The sequence below is a fragment of the Cryptomeria japonica genome, chromosome 7, assembly GCF_030272615.1.
Source record: "Cryptomeria japonica chromosome 7, Sugi_1.0, whole genome shotgun sequence".
Lineage (NCBI taxonomy): Eukaryota > Viridiplantae > Streptophyta > Pinopsida > Cupressales > Cupressaceae > Cryptomeria > Cryptomeria japonica.
Genome location: NC_081411.1, coordinates 450,893,416 through 450,918,867, shown reverse-complemented (window position 1 = coordinate 450,918,867; position 25,452 = coordinate 450,893,416).

The following is a 25,452-nucleotide window of genomic DNA, read 5'->3' as shown; positions in this document are numbered from 1 at the left end:
AATTCTATATTTACCTCATTGTGAACCATGTCACGAGTCCTCAGTCCTAAAGTGGAAGTGTCTAGGAATCCATCTAGCTTTGCATCATGAATGGTACTAGTATATTACTTAGGCATAGGTCTTGTGACATTTGTGGGTGTTGAATCAAATTGACTGTCAAAATTCCCATCCAAGTTGAAAATAGGAGCACTATTTGGTGTAGGTGATGAAGTGGGAGAAGTTAACTCACTCTTCTCATAAAAATGACATCTTTGCTAATGTATGTCTTCTTTGTGTTGGGATCGATTAGATGATATGCCTTAGACTCATTACTATAACCAAGAACAATACATTTCATAGATTTTTCATCAAGCTTCTTTCTTTGTTAAATAGGAATATGCATATAGGTTGTGCATCCAAATACACGAAGATGAGAGATAGATGGTTTTACCCTTGTCCACGCTTCATCTGTTGTGATGCCATCAAGTTATTTGGTTGGTGCACGATTCAAAAGATAAACTATTGTACGCATAGCTTCAACCCAATATGCACGTCTCGAGTTAGATTCCTTCAATATGCTACAAACCATCTCCATGATGATGTGATTTCTTTGTTGAAAAACTCCATTTTGCTAAGGTCTGTATGTTGCAATTAGTTGATGCCGAATTTATTATCTTCTGAGTAGGTGGAGAATTCTATGTTGGTGTATTCCCCCCCTCGATTTGAACTAAGGACATGAATACAATGATTCATATCTTTCTCCACAAGAGTGAAACTCTTTGAAGTGGGAAAATGCTTACCCATATTTTCCTTGTGTGATCATTAAAAAAAAGTTGAAAATACCTAAAATTGTTATGACTTAGGTGCCACGGGGCCGCACATATCCCTATCCAATAGCTACAAAGGTTCGCTTGCATGATGCTCACTAGGATACAAGGGTGTTCGATGTTGTTTTCCAGCAATACAATTGGAACGAATAGGACTCAACTTCATAAGTGAGGGAAGCCTTTTGACCACACCTTTCTTACTAAGAGTAAATAAATAATTAGTGCTTAAATGACCAAATCAACGATGCATAACATAGCTAGATTACTATCCTTAGTCACTAAGGCTTGATTATTGTTAGTCATATCAAGCCTAAACATTTTACTAGTTTCAAAGGCACTTGCAACAATATGTGAATTCTTAGACTTATTGCAGATGAAACATACCTTTTTATCTCAGTTTTTATGAAACTCAATTATCAAGTTGTGATCAAGAAATTGATTAACAAAAAGCTTCAGTGAGCTTGCAACAATGTATACCAAACTACAAAGATATGTCACCAATACTTTGGATGTCATAGATGGTATTATCTTCAAGATATACTTTACTATGATAAGGTTTCAATATGAGAAACCACTCTTATCCAGTTGTGCTTTGTAGAACTTGAGTCCACATAGCAAGTTGAGGTTGATTGTAAACTATCTTATGAAGTGTGTGTTGAAAACATGTTTTCCTCTTCTGGAGAATCTTTTTCTTCAACAACATTGCCATGTTGTTTCTCTTTGTTTCTTCTTCTCCCATCATGTATTTCCATTTGAAAATGACTTTTTTGGATGTGATTTGTTGGATGATCCTTTGGCCAAGGAGTTGTAGCAATAAATTTTCACATCATGTCCAATTATTTAGCATATTGGATAATTTTTTGAGATTTAGATGAATTACTAGATTTGGGAGGCCCACCAAATTGCTTCATAGGATTCTTGTATTTATGACGTGTGGTCATGGCATGATCTTCCTCGCCATGTTACTAACTTATAGACTCTTCTTAATTATGAAGGATATTTACAAGCTTTTGAAAAGTGGGTCTTTGTTCTATGACATACAAATATATCACAAACAATTTGTACACTCTATATTTTGAAGGTAGTTCTCATAGAATAATAGGCACTAAAACTACATCTTCAACTATTTCTCCCAACGTTTATAGCAAAGCTGACAAATAAGCAATCCTTTTGAAAAAAGATTCTAACTATTCTCCATTCTTCATTTTCAGGCTATGCAACTAACTTTGCAAATTCAAGATCTGATTTTGATTTTTTGCCTTATATACTATCCTAAGCTTGTCTTCAATTTGCTATGAGAAAGAGGCATAATCACAAATATTCCCAAAAAGATGAATTTGCATTGGAGATTCCAAACAAGGATTCTTCTATTGAAATTGTAGCCATATGAATAAGATCGAATAATGCACAAATTGCAGAAATTTGAAAAAATTGATCACCATCCTTCACAAGACTCCTATATTCAAAATGAGATCGCGCCTCAAAAGCAACTGCGATTTGATTTCCTTCAGGTGATTTTCTTTCGTTTGGTAGAGATGATCTCCTTATAACGATGACTCACAACAATAGGAGCAATTTCTTCTTGGCTTGGGGGTTGCCATCAACCATATTTCTCTACTGATCTCTTTTACAAATGGCAATATCCACGTTTTTACAAACCTTCAATCATGCGGTCTGCTCCTTCAAGACTTCCACGAACCTTCAATGAGGAGAATCTTGGACAATCAAGAGACTTAGATATGCTTAGCAAACATAAACTTTTTCCAATTTTCTCAAAGGAGTCGAACACATATAAAACTTAAACTATTGAAATTGACTGTCAATTAATCAAAAATTTCAACAACTCAATCCATATAACTTAGTGTAATGTGGTAAAAAATTAGGGTTATCACCATAGAAGGAAGAAACCACTAATTTTTGCATGGGGACCAATTACATTAAAAGAGGATTGCAAACCCAATAGATCTAGCCACAAATTAGTAAAGATAAGGCCGAGAAATCTTATCGGAATTGCTGTTGGGTAAAATTGGTTTAATCCTCTTTTAAATTGAATTGCTAAAATTAGGGTAAAAGTGCTGGAATTGATGTAAAAATGCATAAATAGTGAGCTACAGTTGTCGGATCGAGCCACTAACTTGGATTCAAGCAATGTAAGAGTGTTCAAACTTGTTCTAAGAAGGAGCTCCTGATTTGTCAGGATCGAGATGGTGGCCGCTCTAGTCCTTTGCACTTTTCGCACTCCAATGGGGGATCGGTTTGTCACTGTAAATAAAGCGAATTCTGAATATCACAGCTTCGTACCCATTCTTGCACACAATAGAGAAAGGAAATAGGTTGGGAATAAGGGTTTGCCTTAGGTCAAACCAAGGCTTTGGAATTAACCATGAAATAGAAATGAAATATAATTGAACTTCAGTAATGGAAATGTTCTCATTTCAAGGAAGATGCTAAATAATGACTGAAAACACCAATGCTATAGCTTAGAATGGAGTTTTGTTTGCCTCTACAAATAATTAGGGTTTCATGAAGTCTTCAATAACATAGAACATGAATGTCGACTCGAATGCTTGAATCTTCACTTTATCCTTGCTCCAATGCTTGAAAGAAGACTGTTTGCTTGCTCATTTGAATGTAGACCTCAATTTTGCTCTCTTGAGTGAATGTGAATTCAAATTAATATCAAAATTAGAGGGCTAGACCTCATTTTATACTTGCTTGTTGAAAAACTACATGAGATCTAGGTCCCCGCTAAAATGTTATGACCATTAAGGTAGGTCCTAATTGGGAGGACTAGGGCACTGGGCACTGTGGTCTTGGGGGCTAACGCCTTGGTCCTGACCAATTATGCACCAGAAAATAAGGGGAAATGAAGTGCATGGTGAAAATAATGACAAGTTTGTATTATGTGAGTAGAATCAGGGCTCCAATTAGTCCTCGAAACATGAACGCCAAGGTGAGGGTTCAAATGAAGACAAAATTGTAAGGGATTACAATTTAAGACGCTACACTTAGATACTAATAAAACATATCATTACCATTAGTGGGAAAGCAAATTGTCTTACAATTAACCCTAAGAAAATTAAGAAATCTCGAGCATAATCGTCCTCAATCCCTTCGTCGAGCTCCCCAATTTTCTTATCAAGGCTTCAAAGTGTTTCCACCTTATGGGTCTCTAATTTCTCCATCTCCAACTGCAATTCACTCTCAACCTGGCTCTGGACTCCTTTTATCACATTACGATCTCTTCTTAATCAATGACATTGTACATCATGAGAGTAACTAAAATAAGATCTTCATGCCTTGTTGATTCATGACCTTTCCTCAAGAGCAGGTGCCTTAAACACCACACTGCAGAATCCACACCATGCGTTTCCTCGGGACGAACTTCTCCCTTTGTGCATGACAAGGTCCTGTGGGTGTCAACTACTTCAGCCTAAATACTCTATAGTCCGTAGCGATCATTGGCAGAAATATCATATCAGCAGGTGACCAAAGATTGTGGTGGTTACCTCTACCCAGGACTTGGAAACACACAGGAATATTTATTGCGAATTGTGGATCACCAGGATCATTCGCTACCTTATCAATAGTAGATATTCATGCCGCTATTATTTTGGCGAGACTTCTAAGTTTTGTATTCACAAAAATGAGAAGCATCCACCTTAGGCGCGTATCTGCCTACTCTCATACGATATTAGCTATGTTACCATGAGTTTCAGGGATAGAGGACAAGGTTTGAACAACAGTTTTTTTTTCAAACAACAAAGGGGACAACTATATAAAATATTGGAAAATTTTAAAATATATGAGAAAATTTAAAATATTGATACATAAAGCATGCATATATACATTATATTCATATGAAAACATGGAAATAACATGCATATGAAAACCTTAAATTTTAACATACAACATTTGTGTTCAAAATTCATTGTCAATATTCAATAATACAATATGCTTTATTATTTAGAAATTAGAGTTCAATGTCAATAGGCATGTGATATAAAAAAACTAACATACAAAATGCCCAAAGGCTACACTGTTGCCATATAGTTTCATTTTCAAAATACCAAAAACCAAAGTATATACATTGTTAAAGAATTTAGATCAGAGATAGAGAATACAATAGTCTAGTAATATGTAGTGAGGATAGACTTTAATAAGATCACTGCAATGAATATGTTTTACCTCCAATGTGTGTGTATATATATATATAACTATTAATCTTCTATGATAATATTGACAGCTTGCTGATTTGTGAAACTGCCACAGTTATTGGTTTCAGTTCACAACAAGTGTTGATGCCTATAAATAAAAGGATGAAGAGTCATGTCCACGTAGGGGCATGACTTCTACGTGGCTTATACTACGTAGAGTCATGACCCTACGGGGACATGACCCTTCGTTCAATGTCGTTATATATTACTTGCTTCAATCCGAATGAAGCTATATCCTTAACACTCCCTTTTAGCAAAAGAGGATTGAATTTCATAATTAAGTTTTAAGGAACAACATTCTAGATATACACATTCATTTGACATGATCATTCACTTAGTAACACTTACTAGTGAAATACTTCATATCTCAAAGAGATATGGATTATCTGATATCCAACACTCTGGGACAACAACTACTTGAAGTCTTATCAGATTACAACCTTGATTCTAGTGACGATTGTAACATTGTCATTATCATAGGTGAAATAATTTTAGTATCATGATATCCGACACATTCCAGGACAACAAATTAATGTAGTCAATCATGATATGATTGTTATCATAATTTCTGACATATTTTAGAACAATCATTTAATGATAACAATTCAATAACTCATCATATCAAATTCAGTATCAAGATTTTCAGCACATTCCGGGACATGAACTTAATGTAGTCAATCTTGATAACAAATCAGGCTATTGTGAAAGTCGTCACCTTACAATAGCGATCTTACACTTACATCACATGAAAGATCGTTACCTTCCATGACATAACACATACATGCAATATTGCATTCAAGATATTCATGAATATATTGATTAAATATGATTAAGATTAATATCAGAAATTTCCATTATAATTTAGTCATACCAAGTTTACCTCTAAAGTACTCCACTTTTAACTTTGCAAGAGGTTTGGTGAATATGTCGATACTTTTCTCTTCAATGTTGATGTAGGTCAATTTGATGACATCTCTGTCTGCCATATCTCTTATGTAATGGTATGGGATTTCTATATGCTTGGATTGATTATGAAAAACTGGATTTACAAAAAGTTTGATGCAACTTTGATTATCACAGTGAATCACATTGGGGTTTAGGGGCTTCCCAAATAGTCCAACTAGCAATTTCCTTAACCATACTGCCTCACGTGCTCCCATGGAGGCAACCATATATTCGGCTTCAGTGGAACTCTGAGCAATTGCTGACTGTTTTATGCTAAACCAGGATATCATAGCTGATCCAAGACTAAAGCAACACCCCGTTGTACTTTTACGATCAATGGAACTTCCTGCCTAGTCGGAATCAGAATACCCTTGGAGTTGTATCTCAACATTTTTATACTTTAGGCCAAGTCCAATAGTGCCTTTAGGTGAATCTTCTTAGGTTCGTACACGAAATGACTTAACACATTGGAAGCGTAACAAATATCAGGGTGAGTGTTTACCAGGTACATAAGAGATCCAATAATTTGTCTATAGTATGTAGGATCTGGAGGTTCTGAATCTACTGCTTCACTTTTGAGCTTATGAAGATTTGTTTCCATTGGAATGGATAGAGGCTTACAATCTATCATACCAAATTTGGTCAGGATATCAGTGGTGTATTTTCGTTGATTTAGGAAAATATAATTCTCTTTTTGCCATACTTCTAGGCCCAGAAAATAGTGCAGTAGACCTAGATCCTTCATATCGAATTCAACCACAAGATCTTGTTTGCATTTTGCAATGAGGTGATCTTCTCCTGTTATCAAGAAGTCATCAACATAGAGAATAAGTATTAACATGTCACCATCCAATATTTTGAAGTATATGTTAGAGTCTGCTTCATTTTTGGAATATCCTAGTTTGGAGAGATAACTATCTATCCTTCCGTACCATGCCCTGGGAGCTTGCTTAAGGCCATAGAGAGATTTTTTTAGTCTACACACATAGAGATTTCTATCATGTGTAGCAAAGCCTTTAGATTGTTCTATATATACTTCCTCCTCAATAACACCATTCAAAAATGTGGTCTTCACGTCCATTTGGTGTATCTTCCACCCTTTGGAAGCTGCAATGGCAATGATGGTTCTTACAGAAGTATATCAGACAATTGGAGCAAATGTCTCTTCGTAATCAATTCCAGCCTTTTGAGAGAATCCCCTGGCAACGAATCTAGCTTTGTGTTTTTCAATACTACAATTTGGTGCATATTTGATTTTGAATAACCACTTTGATGAGACAATTGATTTGTCTTTTGGTCTAGGTACAATGTCCCATACATCATTTTGTAAGATAGATTGGTATTCCTCAATCATTGCATCTTTCCAAGCTTGACATGTTAAAGCCTCTTCAACATTTGATGGTTTAGATTTTGTAAGTTCGGTCACAAGGGCAACATAGCATGATTGACTTCTTGTTTCTTATTCTCTTTGAAGATTTCATCGGGTTCCACATTACTTTCTTCAATCATCTTTCTTGCCCATAGTGGTCTTTTCTTGTTGTTAGGATTTTCAACATTCTCGAAATTAGGTGATTGAAGTTCATGATTTTCTATGCTATTCTCCCTCTGATTTTCAATTGTAGGATTTTCATCTGATTCTGCGGTTAGATCATCTTTTGCACTTAGAGATATTTTATAAGAAGCATCTTCTTAAAATTTGACATCTCTACTGATTTCAATGGCTCTTCATCCTGGAATATAGACACTGTATCCTTTAGTGGTTTCACTGTAGCCAACAAATATGCCTTTCTTCTCGGAGGGTTCTAGTTTGGTTCTCTTTTCTTTAGGAACGTGAATATACACGTGGCAACCAAAGATTTTTAGATGGCTTAAATCTGGTTTATTTCCTATAAAGGCTTCTTCAGGTGTTATATTCTCTAGGATTGAATGAGGGAATTTGTTTTGAATGTACACAACTGTATTTGAGGCTTCAACCCAAAATGAGATATGTAGATTTTGATCATGCATCATGGCTTTAGCAGCTTCGATGATGGTTTTGTTTTTTCTTTCCGCAACTCCATTTTGTTGAGGATTATAAGGTGCAGTACACTCCCTCTTAATCCCAACAGAAATGCAGAATTCTTTAAAATTTTCAAATATATATTCACCCCCATTATCTGATCTTAGAGTCTTTATTTTCTTCCCAGTTTGATTTTCCACTAGGGCCTTAAATTCTTTAAATTTCAATAACACTTCATTTGATTCTTTGAGTATTATGAATTAGATCCAAGTTTTCCTAGAGTAATCATCAACAAATACAAGAATCCCCCTAGTGATGGTAATGACATTGGACCACACAAATCAGTGTGGACAAGTTCTAGTACAACTTTTTATTTGTGTTCACTCGAGGGAAAGGACCCTTTTGAGTTCTTCCCTAGAGCACATCCTTTACAAGTTCCAACATAATCAGATTTTAGATTGGGTAATTCTGTGGTAATTTTTCCTGTAGAAGGTAGGGCACTAAATCGAAGTTTTCCTAATCTTCTATGCCAAATTTCATTAGAGTTTGATACTTCATGATTTAGTGCTTGTTTTTGAGTATTACATAATTTGTATAAACTACCATCTCTAGATCTTATAGGGATAACATTCTTTAAGTTAGAGTTTTTAGGCCAGAGTAGAACTTTATCTTCATGGAAGGTGACACGATATCCTTGATCAGCTAGTCCTGAAATAGAGACCAAATTCCTTTTGATACCTGGTACAAAGAGAACATCTTTCAATTGTAATGTAACTCCTGTTCTTAATTGAATTGAGCAGGTCCCAATTCCTTTCACTGGATACGTAGAATTGTCTCCTATTGTAACTTCTTTAGTTGAGTGGCCTTCAAAGGTTTCGAATTGATCTCTAAAACCGGTTATGTGTCAAGATGCTCCACTGTCGATTATCCACATATGTTTGTTTGAGTTTAGTTCGCTTGATAAGGCTTAAGAAAAATAGAGGATTCTCTACTTCCTTGACTTCAGCTATGGTTGCTTGAGATTTCTTTCTTTCTGGGCAGAACCTGTGAGTGTGTCCAAATTTATGACACTTGTAGCATTGAATCTTGGAGAAGTCTTTTCTTTTGTGATGATTTCCTCTCTTCTGTTTGAACTTCCTTTTCTTCCCTTTGTTGCTTGTGTTAGCATGTAGTGCTTGAATTTCTCCCCCTTTGTTTGGACCCAATCCTCTTGTGATTAGTCGAGATTCTTCTTCAGTACAATCATTCTTGAGTTGATCGAATTTTGGTCGTGTTGGATGAGCACTAATGCCTTGAATAAAGAATTCCCAACTGGATGGTAATCCCTTAAGTACTATTAGAGATAGCTCCATATCATCTATATTATTCCCAATAATTGACAATTGGTATTTTAATTCTGAAATCCTCATGAAATAGGATGTGATTGTTTCTCCTTTGTTCATGTAGATATGCATTAATTGCCGTTTTAAAGTGTGCAATCTGCTTGCATTATTTATTTCATATGAGTTTTGAATGGTCTTGAACATATCATAAGCAGTAGTTAGTTTTGAGATGGTTGGGAGAATGCGATCTTTAACAACATCAATTATGATTTTCTTAGCCTTGTTATTGTGTCTTTTCCATGTTGTTTTCTTTGGCTCGTCTTCGGGCATCTTAGTATCTTCTTCTATGTATGCATCTAGTTCGAGTTCTTGAAGAATTGATGTTATTCGAATTCTCCATGAGACGAAGTTGGATGCACCTTCGAGTCTATCCTCCACTCTAACACTGTTCACCATGATTGATTTTCCTTTGATTCTAAGTGCAAGTCTGAATTTTTTTTAGAAAAGAGGTGTCACTATTTTATTATTTCTCTACCAACGTGGCTCTGATACCATGTTAAGGAATTTAGGTCAGAGATAGAGAATACAATAGTCTGGTAATATGTAGTGATGATAGACTTTAATAAGATCACTACAATGAATATGTTTTACCTCCAATGTGTATATATATAACTCTAACTATTAATCTTCTATGATAATATCGACAACTTGCTGGTTCGTGAAACTGCCACAGTTATTGGTTTCAGTTCACAGCAAGTGTCGATGCCTATAAATAAAAGGATGAAGAGTCATGTCCACGTAGGGGCATGACTTCTACGTGGCTTATGCCACGTAGAGTCATGACCCTTCGTTCAATGTCATTATATATTACTTGCTTCAATCCGAATGAAGCTATATCCTTAACATACATAATATTTTGAAATCATGACAAATGCAAGGATTCCAATAAAATTAGTCTCCAAAACCATGGCCTTGCAAGGCTGCCATGAATTTTCCACTCTAACATTCAGGATGTATGGGTTGTAAAGGAGTACGAAATATTAGTATTTGCAAAGATTATAGGTTGCAGTAATTCAACTTTAAATCTGAATAAACACCTATGATTGTAAGCATTTCCTATACTAACAATATTTATTGTTAAAGAAGCAATATAGAAAAATTACCTAATAAAAATTACCTCCCAAAAATTTATTAAATGTCTGATTTGTAAATATAATGCAACATGTCTTGCAAAATTTGGACAACCAATAGATTCAAATATGTAATAACTTATTTACTGAAACAAACAAAACAAAAATGGAAACCATCAATATTTCACTGTCAAAATACAGTAAATCCATTGTCCCGAAAATGTACTATTGCTAAGGTGTGGGGACCCACAAAAAAAACATAAAAAAAATATTTTTTAAGCATTTGAGTCTTTTATTTTAAAATGTGTTGGGAAAAGGGGGACAACTGTTGTTCCCAGGACGGTTAGGAGATGTCATAAGCATCCCCAATCGTCTAGGGGATGAGGGGACGTCCCTTTTGAGAATCACTACCATCTCCAAGTTTTTGGGATGTTTCCTGTATATTTTGCAATTTTGGGGACAGCCGATGGACATCCCCTGACCATCTCCACATCCTTGGTACGAGGACAAGGTATTTTAGCCCAAGGACATGTCCTCGGGTAACATAGCATATTAGCATATTTCAAGATAAATTTGATGATTTTCTTTATATTAGATGGTGGGTATAAAATAACAAATCGTGTTGAACAACCTTATGGGAAAGCTAAAATGTACCACATACTTGAAATAAATTATTAACAAAGAAACAAATATTAACAAACAAAAAACTAACATGATATGAATGATGGGATTTTTCAACATTTTTCTTAGGTTGTTTCACTTTTTAGTATCTCTCGTTGTCAGCTTGCATGGCTTGCAGAGTTGTCTTGGGCCATGGGTTTTCTCCCCATTAGTATTGAGTTTGACTCTGAAGCCTGGATTTCATTTGATGCACTTGGCAGGCGACCCACTTGATACTGTTGGCAATTGACACTCATTTGGTTTAGTTGTGTTGTCATTGATGGCAACACACATCATTTTGGGTTGGACACTTAACCGTTACTCACCAGTATTCATGATTCGGCAACCGACATTCAAGTCATCCGACAGTCAAGGGAAACCGCCAAACTAGGAACTGGTATATGAGGCCGACATAGGAGATTGATCCGGCAGGTCTACACGACAACAATCAACGGCATTGGTCACAAAGTTTAATATATTTATTGTTGTCTAGGCCGACATGTAAATAAATTGTAATATCATTGTAAGCCAACATAAGGCATTCATGTTTATGTTTGGGAAGGGTATTTAAGTAAGTCGGTTAAGTTATTTTGGATATACATACAGAGAGAAGGAATATATAGTAGTGTGATATTGTGCGAGCAATGTTGATTGACTAAATGCAAATATAATATTCTGTAGTCGGTCTTGGTTATTGGTTTAGAGGTTTGGGATGCAAAGTATGTTACCGGTAAAGGAGGACACAGTGAAAACTGATACAAACAGTGCCTGAACCGGAACTCATCCGGCATAGTAGATGCATTCTTTGAGTTCAGGATTTTGTTTCTAAAGTAGTATTTGGTGTTTGTAGTCAGTGAGGCTCCTTTTGTGATGAGTAGTGCGCTCTAGGTTGTTGGCCTTCCTGCATGTGCAGACCCCTATTGTAATATTTATTCATTTGGCCAGTGGATAGATATTGTGGGTCACCAATCCCATCATAGTTTTTCCTCTTTGAGGTTTTCCACGTATAAATCTTTGTGTTATGGTGTATGTTCTTGTGGTGGCATCATTTCTACTTACTGTTATATTCTTTTATGGTTACCGATACTTGAGTTACTTTATCAATAAGGTTAAAATTGCTTTTACAGTAGAACACTGATTCAACCTCCCCCTCCCTCCCTCTTAGTGTTCTTGGATTCCAACAAGTACATCCCTAGGGATTAGTCTCATCTCAACTCACCCCAAATGGGCATTGGGTTGGGTCACAGGGATACCTAGTGGCATAATTTTTTAATCTCTCATCATCTATAGAGTTTTTGTTTGTACAAACAAGGCTAGTACAATAACAAACAAGAAGATGATGTTGGTATGTAAATGGTCCCACTTTAATCAACACAATGACTACATTGTTTGATTGTAAAAGTGCAATTTTTTGAATGGTATTGTAATGTGATGTGATAACCTTTATGATTTAGCCTAGAGGTGTATCATAACGTATTGAAGCCATTGTATATATTGTAGAAGCTTTACCCATTGTATGGTTAGCACAAAGTTGACCTTGTGTAGAGAGTTCTCTACAATAGTTGTGGAGTGTGCAACACTTGTGATAGATGAATGGATGATCCAAAAGTTACCATGACATCTAGAAGGTGATTTTATTTTACTATAGACCTTGAAATTGTTATCATATTTACCACAAGCCATGAGACTTGAGATTATTATGGAGCCAACACTATGCTACTCATTCAATGTTATTTAAGGCAGAGAATTATAGTCAACCACTTATTATTTGGAAAAATTACAAGTCTCTACATTGACAATGTTTTGGTAGTTGAGGAAACCTTGTGGGAGAAACATGTGGTGAAGTTGACACCACAATAATGCCCTCATTTAGTTATTCACCATTTGACATTCAAAAGATTATTATAATGCATAGGGTAAGTTCACAAAGTTGTGTCCACTTAGTGTGGAAGTTTTACACTTAGAAAAAAATGGCAAATCTCACGGAGCGCATGAGAAACGAAACGGGATCCCGAGCCAAAATTTGAAACGAGATCCCGTTTAGCTTCAGGATCCTAAGCCTAGATCTAAGAAAACAAAACGGGATCCCGTTTCCTTTTTTTTTTTTAAATATTTTTTTAATTTTAATTTTTTAATTTTTTAATTTTTTAATTTTTTTTTTTAATAAAAAATACAAGCTATATATATACATGAAATATTAAATTTATATATAAGTCACATTTCTCTTTGTCTTTTTTTCCTTTCTATCTCACTTTGTCCCCTCTCCCAAAATCTAAAACTATCCCTACCTCTCTCTCATGTCCTTAACTCTTTACTCTGTATCTTCGCTATCTCTATACACCACCCCTTACCCCCTACCTACCTATATTTCTCTATATATACATCTCTACCTCTCTCTTAACGTACCATCTCTCTCTCCCAACCAACTTATCTTTCTCTACATATGTCATAATAGGTCCTACTAAGGGGTCTTATGTCATAATAGGTCCTAGTAAGAGGTATAATGCCTTGATAGATCCTCTTAAGGGGTCTTATGCCATAATAGGACCTATTATCTCATAATAGGTCGTATTATGTCATAATAGGACCTATTATGTCACAATGGGACCTATTATGACATAATAGGTCACATTATGACATTATAGGTCCTATTATGACATAATTCCCCTTAACAAGTCCTAGTAAGGGGTATAAAGTCATAATAGGTCCTCTTAAGGGGTTTTATGACATAATATGACCTATGATGTCATAATAGGACCTATGATGACATAATAGGACCTATTACATCATCATAGATCCTATTATGTCATTATTAGTCCTATTATGACATAATACCCTTTAACAGGTCCTAGTAAGGGGTATAATGTCATAATAGGTTTTCTTAAGGGGTCTTATGACATGACGGGTCCTCTTAAGGGGTTTTATGACATTATAGGACCTATTGTGACATAATAGGTCCTATTATGTGATAATCAACCATATTATGTCATAATAAGTCCTCTTGAGGGGTCTTATGACATAATAGGCCCTATTATGTGATAATCGATCATGTTATGTCATAATAGGTCCTACTAAGAGGTATAATGCTATAATAGGTCTTCTTAAGTGGTCTTATGACATAATAGGTCGTATTATGTCACAATATGACCTATTATGACATAATAGGTCGTATTATGTCACAATAGGACCTATTATGACATAACAAGACCTATTATGTCACAATAGGACCTATTATGATATAATAGGTCATATTATGACATTATAGGTCATACTATGTCACACTAGGTCCTGTTATGACATAATACCCCTCAACTCTCTCTAAACATACCATCTCTCTCTTCCAACCAACTTATCTTTTTCTACATATGTCATAATAGGTCCTACTAAGGGGTCTTATGTCATAATAGGTCCTACTAAGGGGTCTTATGTCATAATAGGTCCTCTTATGACATAATAGGTCGTATTATGACATAATAGGTCGTATTATGACATAATAGGACCTATTATGTCACAATGGGACCTATTATGACATAATAGGTCGTATTATGACATTATAGGCCCTATTATGTCGCAATAGGTCATATTATGACATAATACCCTTTAACATGTCCTAGTAAGGGGTATAAAGTCATAATAGGTCCTCTTAAGGGGTTTTATGACATAATATGACCTATGATGTTTTAATAGGACCTACGATGACATAATAAGACCTATTACATCATCATAGATCCTATTATGTCATAGTTGGTCCTTTTATGACATAATACCCTTTAACAGGTCCTACTAAGGGGCATAATGTTATAATAGGTCCTCTTAAGGGATCTTATAACATAATATGACCAATTATGACATGACAGGTTCTCTTAAGGGGTCTTATGACATTATAGGACCTATATGACATAATAGGTCCTATTATATGATAATCAATCCTATTATGTCATAATAGGTCCTACTAAGGGGTCTTATGTCATAATAGGTCATAGTAAGAGGTATAATGTCATAATAGGTCCTCTTAAGGGGTATTATGACACAAAAGGACCTATTATGTCACAATGAGACCTATTATGACATAATAGGTCGTATTATTACATTATAGGTCCTATTATGTCACAATAGGTCTTGTTATGACATAATACCCCTTAACAAGTCCTACTAAGGAGTATAAAGTCATAATAGGTCCTCTTAAGGAATTTTATGACATAATATGACCTATGATGTCATAATAGGACCTATGATGACATAATATGACCTATTATGTCATCATAGGTCCTATTATGTCATAATCAGTCCTATTATGACATAATACCCTTCAATAGGTCCTACTGAGGGGTATAATGTCATAATACGTCCTCTTAAGGGGTCTTATGACATAATAGGACCTATTATGACATGACATGTCCTCTTAAGGGGTCTTATGACATTATAGGACCTATTATGACATAATAGGTCCTACTAAGGGGTCTTAAGTCATAATAGTTTCTATTAAGAGGTATAATGTCATAATAGGTCCTTTTGAGGGGTCTTATGACATAATAGGACCTACTATGACTTAATAAGTCGTATTATGTCATAATAGGACCTATTATGTCACAATAGGACCTATTATGTCACAATGAAACTTATTATGACATTATAGGTCCTATTACGTCACAATCTATAAGATCTTCTAAAATATAGAATTTGTATTATAACTCATAGAGATCTAAAACCACTCTCAAACATCCTGCCAATATATACATGAAATATAACTTAAAGTATAAGAAAGGAAAAAGACAAATGGAAATGTGACTTAAAATTAAATGTTATATTTCATGTGTATATACTTTATTTTTTAAAATAAAAATTTAATTTAAAAAAAAATGTATATATAGTTTATTTAAAAAATAAATAAATTTAATTTAAAAAAAAAAAAATTAAAAAGAAAGGGAAGCAGGATCTCGTTTTGTTTTTGAAACACGATCCCGTTTGCTAAACGTTTTTTTAATTATTTTAAAAAACGAAATGGGATCCTGTTTCTAAAAATTTCAAACTTTGGTTCGGTTGTAGCTTCGGTTTTGGCTTGAAAAATGGCTTGGAGAGCTGACCCTTTGACTTGGACCTGGTTTGACCGGCAACTTGCAGGGCAAATCAATCTTCATATAAAATATTGACTTCAAAAATATATTTGAACACCAAATTTTCAGAATTTTTTTAAACAATGAAAACCCATTATAGTAGAGACTATCTAGATTCGAAATATTTATTTTTTTTAAAAAATTGATCAATATTTTTAGTTTTAAAATAATTACTAATGAAAGAGGTCTATAAACTCGAAATAACATGGTTTTTTAGTTTTTTAATAACTTTTTTGTAAAAAAAATTATATGGCATCAAACTAGAGACAATTCTATATAGTTTAAAAAAAAAAACCAAAAAATGTTTTAGGTCAAATTATGCTTGCCGTACACAAATTTTTTTCAAAACAATGATTATGCCCAATAAAAAATTAACAAAAAAAAAAAATGCAGAAAAAAATATTCTCATCAAAGTTGAGTGAGTTATAGATCTTTTCCCAAAAGGATTTATAAAAATAATTTCATTTAGGTCAAATTATGCTTGCCGTACACGGACATGGTATGGTCCTGAAAAAGTGACTTTTAAACTATATGTTTTAGTAATGCCTATTCAAACTTCATTTTTAAGATCTGGGAATTAAAATAAATTACATATTTGGAAAGTAGACTTCGAGCACTACACTTTCTATTACTGATTTTTTTTTAAGATTCATTCTTTAAGTGCCTCAAATATTTAGGTCAAACAGGATGAAATTGAAAAAAATGGGAAAAAACTTCCACTTTTTGGCCAAAAAGTGGACACAACTTCTTGCAGGTACCCCATACTTGAACGAGAATCCATAAAATGACTTTAACTAAGTCAAAACATGAAATGAGATAGAGGAGAAATAAAATTAGAGAAAATAGGTGTATATAGATTAAGTATCTTGTATGTCTACAAATTCAGGAAGGAAAAATTAGAAGATAAAAAGTTGTACTTTGATTAAGTCTTTTTGATAGACCAAGTCATTTCTTTGATTAAGGTAAGCTGGTTCTGAAGGGACCATAAACCTTGTACATGAGGCAAAAATACTTAAGGCATATACAACAAAATCCTAGATAGAACAAAACCACAATAAGTACAACCAAGTTACTAAGCACAAACCAAAACAACTACAACCAAGTTGCAAATTACAAAAGAATACCTATAAATCTAGCCTAAATAATCATAGACCTTACTTGATTCAACCTCATAGAAATATGTTATCATCCAAGCCTTTGACCTAAGAGGAGGGAGACACCCCTTAGAGGGCATGTCCATAGGAGCTACACAAATAGAGGAACATGTAGCTAGTGACGCCAGTAATCAATTAACCACCATAGGAGTAGGTGAATCTTATGTCTTAAGTTTAGGGTATAACAAGAGTAGAGAGAGTAGAGAGAATATAGAACTAAGAAAATACATCAAAAGATTGATGAGACTCGCTTATAAGAGCCAAAGGAGTTGAAGAGATGAGACTCTCCATAGTTGCACCAACCAAATGAGAAACCCCTCAAGAATATGAATCACTTTAAGGGGAACATGAAGAGACACACTATCCTAAGAAGACTCATCATCCTAAGAGGAATCTCCAACTAAAGCATTAGAATCATTAGTAGTCAAATGATATTCGTGGGCATTCCTCCACCATATAGCTACACCCCAATGGGAAAACATCATCTACATTTGAAGAAGTGACCCTCATAGCCAAGTGATTGAATTCAAGACATCCCCCACCATAAAAAAATCTCTATGAAGAGCCTTAGAGATTTCAAAGTCCACAAGAATACAATCATAAGAGTGACCTGTGTAGGTAGTAGCAAAATCAACTTTTAAGAAACAAGTAATTGCATTGCCAATGGCCTCATAGCAAGTCTCCCCAAAAATGGAGTGGGATATTTGAAAAAAAAATCCGAATTGGTTTGATATTGAGATGCTCAAAGAGGGAGTTGAAGGAGATAGATCAAGGCTTAATCGAGAAGGAGTGCTCTCCACACACCCATAACTTGTTGTCAAACACTGAATCCTTTTCCTTTGAATGGGAAAAAGTTGCTATGTAGAAGCCTCTAGGACAAGTGAATAGCTCCAAAACCCAATTGTGTAAATCAAGTAGAGAAGGCAAAAATTTATTAAATTTATAGACCAAACACCATCAAAGATTAAGGTCTTCATTTTCTATCACATACTATCCACAAACCACCATAGGGGAGAATTATGAATAGGGAAGGTGTAATATTTTCCCACAATATGAAGAGCGAGTAGGAACTCCAAACCATCTATGGTCGCATAGGACCTCTAGCGGCTTGACCTTGAAGCATCACTATTCACACCATTGTTAGCATAGCTAATAGGAGAGACCCCAATCATTGGATCTAGAAACTCAACTTCAAACCTCCACATCAACACAAAGGTTAGACAAACTAGTGTCACCACCAAGAACATCATAGTTGAGTAGTGAAAAAAACAATTGCAAGATGAGAGGATGACATGGGAACACTATTCAAAGCATCTAAGACTAGGTGAGATGCAACTCTAAAACTTAGAGAGAAAAATTAATCAAAGTCTCAAAAGGGGGTCACAAGCACCACCATGAACTTGTTGATCCCTAAATTGCAAAATATTATAGCCTAGAAAGTGGTACTCTACTTTTATGCCAAGTTTTTTCTAAAAAGAGTTTCTTGGGTTGAATATTGTGTCTTATGTATTCTATGTATGTTGTTGAACCATTTAATTTCTCATTTTTATTACAAATTGATTTCATATAGCTGAATAAATCTCTAATTTGATTGCTTAATTCAAGATTTTATTGCTATCATTAATCAAATTTTTATTTACTTTAACCATTCAATTGACTTTCTCAAGTTAAAATATAATGTTATAATTTCTTTATATATGTGCCAATATCTTTGTTATCTTGGTTAGTTTGTATGCTTATTACTTGTATTAATTAGCTAGTCCAATTAATAATTTAGGGGGAGTTTACTAGACATGTCAATATTTGTGTCCTTAGAGTTTGAACTTAAGATTCTACCTTAATTATCTTTGCATGCACATACATAAATATGAACTTTAAACACAGAGAAAAATTAAAAGCATGAAGCTAATACAAGCTATAATGTATTATCTAAACATAAAAACATAAGATTGCATGTCCATCACAAGCCATAACATTAATGTCTCATAACATAAATGGTGGGGTTCAGTATATAAAAAACCAGACAAACAAATTCAAGAATGATAATAATTAGACCCTCCATGCTTTGTAGGGAGGTGCTCCAAATTATCCCTCTCCCACCCTACTCTAATGACTATCATGGGTCTCTATGTGGCCCCATGACCAAGACCTCAAGTGGTATCTATCATGTATTATGATGCTTATCCCACGAAGTCACAACCTTATCACATAGCTTGCCTATGTTTGTATTTTGCTCTTGAATGATGCTTTGGGCACAATTTAGCTCATGTGAAGTGGGTGACAAATACATCACTAAACAATGCAAGCATTGTCCACTAGGCCTCCCATTGAACTAGCTCTCTTTCCAATCTATCCTATTCAGTCAGTAAAAAATCTAAAATCTAGCTAGAACCTCCTCCATTCAATCGTGACTTGCCTCACTCTCCACATGTAATGCCATCATCAATATTTGTATCATTTTTTCTAGGCCAATGAAATGTGTATTACACACTCCAACTCTTATTCTTACCATGTATCAACATCTATTTCCATAAATTTGTCACTCTTTATACCAATCATGCCATCCGTCCCCATACATTCATTATCCACCTTTATTTGAATATTTCCATACATGAAGTCAATAACTACCTATGATTTTGACCTCAAATTCCAAAATTCGAAGTGAAAAATTTGATCACGGATACATACATGCATGCATGCATCCATCCATCCATCCATCCATACATGCATGCATGCATGCATACAGATATACATACATACTCACAACTATGCAATCTAGATTAGTTTCTACGGTTATTGCTTGTTTTAATTTATATAAACAATCTAAAAAACACTTCAAGGACCTATTAAATATTTTCATTACCACGAGATTATTTTGATGTGTATTATAATAATTTCAAGATGAGATGACATCCATGTTTTATACGCCTTGTAAGGTGGGGCCAAAGGCTAAATATCAACCATAGTTGGGCCCATACTATGAACATGATATTTAAGAAAGCTTCTTGTACATGGCATCAAGGATTTAACAACTAATTTGGACCAAGTGATTACATTAAATTTCATTTAATTACAAAGGAAAGTATTATTTATTCACACTTTTGACTATGATGACAATACTCTTATTTATAATGAGAAAATAAGGATTTGGTAGAATTTATGCATACAAAGCATTATAGTTTTTTATTATTAGAAGCAACAAAACAAGGGTGTTGGCCCTTTATACAAATGGCATAAAAGAAAGGCAACAAAGCAAGGGTGTTGACCCTATACAAACTTGGGTCGAATCAGGCCAATAACAACAAATCAAAAGACCACTGTTAAAAGGTCTACCCAACCAGCAACACAAGCAAAACTCACCTCAAGAGTGCCGAGAATCACCCAAAACTCGACAAGAAAGAGTTTTTTTTTTTTTTTTGGGGAGCGGGGGGAGACTTACCTTTACGCCTACGACAAAGAACAGTCTAGGCAATACTATTATTACGAACATCATTGCAAGAGGGAACAAGAAGGGAAATCCCATGAGCAGACTGTTACTGTAGAACAACACCTAGAGCATATTCAATAGGAGTAGACTGTTGTTGCATAACATGAGTAATAGGAGTAGACTATTGTTGCAGAACATGAGCAATAGGAGTAAAAGCCTCAAGGCCTAAGGAGGTCACACCAGTAGGATCTAGGGGGGCAATAGAGACCAGAGTACCAGTAAGAGGCACAACCTTATCTCAGGAGAGTCATCATTAGCATGTGAAGAGTCATCAAAATTGGGAGCCTTGATAGTCAAATGATCAACACTAACATCTTTCCATTGAGTAGCAACACCTTTACAATGAGAGAGATGACAATCCGAAGCTAAGTGGCTAGTTTATGAAGCATCTACAACAACAAAAGGGGAGACCCTCATAATCCAACACAAAGCATTATAGTAATAGCTTGGGAAAGTCTAGCATATTATATATACAAAAAATACCAAAATGGATAAAGACGAAAACTTTTGTAAGTCCACAAAATATATACTTTTGAATGAATGTGCTTGTGGAAAGAAAGCTCTTATTTGTAAAACCTCATATTCATATGGTCTTATTCAAATATTAACAAATCACGTTCACACTTCACTTGTCATTTCCCATTGTCATGGTTTGATTTGTTTCCTACTCAGTCAGCCTCTTAACACCAAACTTTCTATACGATTACTCTTTCATGTGTAAGATAGAAAATAATTTTTGGTAATATGGTTAAGCCGCAATATTCAATGCAAACAAAAAATATTTTTGATTAGTAAAGCAATGTTAATTAGGGCGTTGACCCTTAACATAGTAAAAAACTATCAACCGTAAACAAACAACATCAAAAGTCATGATGTTGGCAACAAGAACTACAACCCGAAGGCAAAAAACAAAACACAATCGGACAGGCCAAAGAAGACCCTATCAAACCAGGAAACACCCAAAGCCCCAATCAAGGAATGGGAGAGACACCCAAATCCGGACCAAGGGGGGGTTGTGGGGTGGGGGGGAGAAGAATTCCCCTTCCGTTTGCGAGAAACAACAGTCCAGGTGATGCTATCATTAGGACCATCAAAAGAGAGATCAAACAGGAAGGACCCCGCAAAACTACACTCAGAAGTGTCGACAGAGTGCTGCAGCAGAACAACACGGGGCTGCTGCAGAGTAACAACAGGCTGTGGCGAAACAACAACATAAGTAGATTCAATAGGAGTAGATCGTGTGAGCGAACCTGGAGTGAATGAATTAGAAACCATAGGGGCGGAAGAAGAGTCCACCAGAGGATCCATGGAATCAATAGTAGCATCAACAACAGAAAGGGGCACCTCATCCTCTTGAGAGGAGCCATCTGAATCAAGATCAACAACATGGACAGTCAAGTGGTCAGCAGTAGCATCCTTCCACCAAGTGGCAACACCCTTGTGATGTGGAACAGATAAGTCTGAAGCAAGATGACTCGCAAAGAAGCATTTCCGACAGCGAAAGGGGAGGCCCTCAAAATCCAAAAGCTGTGACCAAGGCGTATCCCCCACCATACGAACCACATCACCCGAGAGAGGCAAAGAGATGTCAATGTCCACAAGGATGCAGACAAAGGTAGTATGGTCCATAAAAGACATATAATCATCGACCTTCAAGAAGCGACTAATAGAGTTACCAATAGCCTCAAAGTAGGAGTGCTCTAAAAAATGAAGAGGGAGATTTGGGAGGCGGACCCAAACTGGAGGCACATTAAGCAATTTAGTGAGAGGGTTAAAGGAGGTTGTCCAAGACTTGACAGAGAGGAGTGCACTCCCCAAGCCCATAATTTGCCCAAAACCAAATCCCGATCAATCGAAGATGTTAAAGAGGCAACGAAAAAGCCCTTAGCACAAGGAAAAAGCTCAATATTGTGAGCCACCAAGGGCCTCCAAGAGTCACTCAACCAGCGATGGAGGTCCAGTAGTGAAGGCCAAAGCCCAAAAAATCTGCACACTAGAGCACAACGTTGGTAGAACCCAATGTTATCCAACACATCTTGTCCACAAACCACCGCAGGGGAGGATTTGGCACAAGGAAGAGGACAAACCCCCTTAGAGGGCTAGGCAATAGGTCTGGCCACACAAGCAAAGCTGCGTTTGCCAACAAAAGAAGGTTTGGGCATAACCTTAGCACCAACAACATCAAGAGTATCCTGTTGAGACACATCATCAGAATTCAGGGAGTCAACACCAACAACTCCCCTCGAAAGGGCGACAAGAGAAAGTGGGCACGAAACATCCACATTATAGGCGAAAACACCCACCACGACGGGTAAGCCCCCCCAAGAACAGAACAAACCTTGTGGGGAGGAAAACCCACGGAAGCACTAGCAACAGAGCTAGCCAAAGCAATGCCAGGAGAACCAAGAAGAGCTGACACAGAGGAGGAGGGCATGGGAAGGACACCAACAATCCCCACGCTAGGAAGGGGGGGAAATCTGCGGAAGAGGGCACGAGAGCAGTCAGTTTAGAGGCTCGCACACCATTCCTGGCCCCAACAGCAGCAACAACATTCAAAAATGAGAGGCGGGAGAGCCGTTGGAGAGGAGAGAGAGTGACATTTCCAACATTGCAAACAAAAAATGTTGTATAGTAGACATAGAAGTATATTTGTTCCAAAAATAAAAACAGTCAAACATAAGATCAAGATCTTTACTAATGTTGTAAACTTCACATGAAGTAATGAGATTTTAATATTTTTTATAGACGTTTTTAGAAAAATATATCTTTACTCATGTTTTTGATTAATAAAGCAACAAAATAAGGGCGACGACCCTTAATACAACAACCCATAGGCGACAAAAGAGTGATAACAAAACAGGGGTGCAAACCTTGAACAAAACAAGGTCAAACAGATGAACAAAAGAAAACCTGTCAAACCTGCAACAACCCAAAACCGAACTCAAGAATGGGGAGAAACACCCAAGCCTTGATAATGAGGGGTTTGGGAGGGGGGGAAGACTTCCCCTTTTGCCTCTGACAAACAGTCCATGCAATGCTGTCATTGGGACCATCAAAAGAAGAACCAACTGGGGAGGACCCCACAAAGTTTCTATCATCATCAACAACAGGCAGCTGCTGCAGAACAACAACAGGCAACTAGTGCAGAACAACAACACGGAACTACTGCAAAACAACATCAAGAGCATATTTGGCAAGAGTAGATCTGAGCTACAAAACAAGAGCAACAAGTGTGGGAGCCTCAAGGACAAAGGAGGCCACAATAGTAGTATCAAGAGGGTTAACAAAAGCTTTAGCAATAGTAAGAGTTACAACTTCATCCCTGGAGGAGACATCATCCTCCTAAGAGGAGCCAACAAAATAAGAAACAAAAACATTGACAATCAACTAATTAGTAGTAGCATCTTTCCACTAAGTACCAACACCTTTGTGACATGGAAGAGAACAATTCGAAGCTAAATGACCTATTGAGAAGCATTTCCAACAACAAAAAGGGAGGACCTAAAAATTTAATGGTTGAGTCCAAGGCCTATCCTCGACCATAAGAACCACATCCCTAGGGAGAGGCAAAGAGATGTCAATATCGATTAAAATGCAGGCAAAGGTAAAATGACCCATAGAAGATGTGGCATCATCAACCTTAAAAAAATGACCTATAGAGTTACCAATGGTCTCACAACAAGAACGCTCCCAAAAATGAAGGAGAAGATTAGGAAGGCGAACCCATATTAGATGCACATTAAGTGGTTCAGTAAGAGGATTAAAAGAAGTTGTCTAGGGCTTGATAGAGAGAGAGTGGACTCCCCAAGTCCACAACTTGCCCAAGACTAGGTCACGATCATGCGAGGAAGCAATAAAAAAGGCTTTAGCACAAGGAAAAAGTTCACTGCTATGAGCAACCAAAGGCTTCTAGGAATCACTCACCCAATGATGGAGGTCCAGGAGAGAAGGCCAAAACCCAACAAATCTGTACACTAACGCACAAGGTTGGTAGAAACCAATATTATCCACATCATCTTGTCCACAAACCACCATAGGGGACGATTTGGCACAAGGAAGAGGATGAATCCCCTTAGGGGGATGAGCAACAAATTTGACCACACGAGCAAAGATGCACCTACCAACAAAAGGGGGTATGGGAGGGATCTTAGCTCCCACAACATGGTCACCATCAACAACAACAAAGGCCAGAGCAACAGGTTGAGCAGGAGCACCATTATCCATAGGTGGGGCACCCAAACCGTCTGCTGCAACAGCACAAGAAGCACCCCTAGTGACACCCACAAGAGGGGGGATCCCAACCTCCCATTGCAAAGGCCTTGGTAGGATCGACCGAAGATTTCAAACTTGCTTGGGTGGGAACAACGTTAGTAAAGGGATCCATAGCAGAAAACTCCTTTACTCATGTTAAGGATGTGCTATGGTGGTTAAACATGTGACATGCTGATAAATCTATTGAGGTTCAAACCCTTGTTGGGCATTGAGCTCGCAACCTTGGTGCATTTCCTAGGTCATTTCACTCACAAATTTGGATCACCTATGTTAATGTAGGGGGACAATGCCTAAGATAGGTGGAGGTCCTCGAGAAGCAACCTCTCTAGCTCAGGCTAGGTTGAAA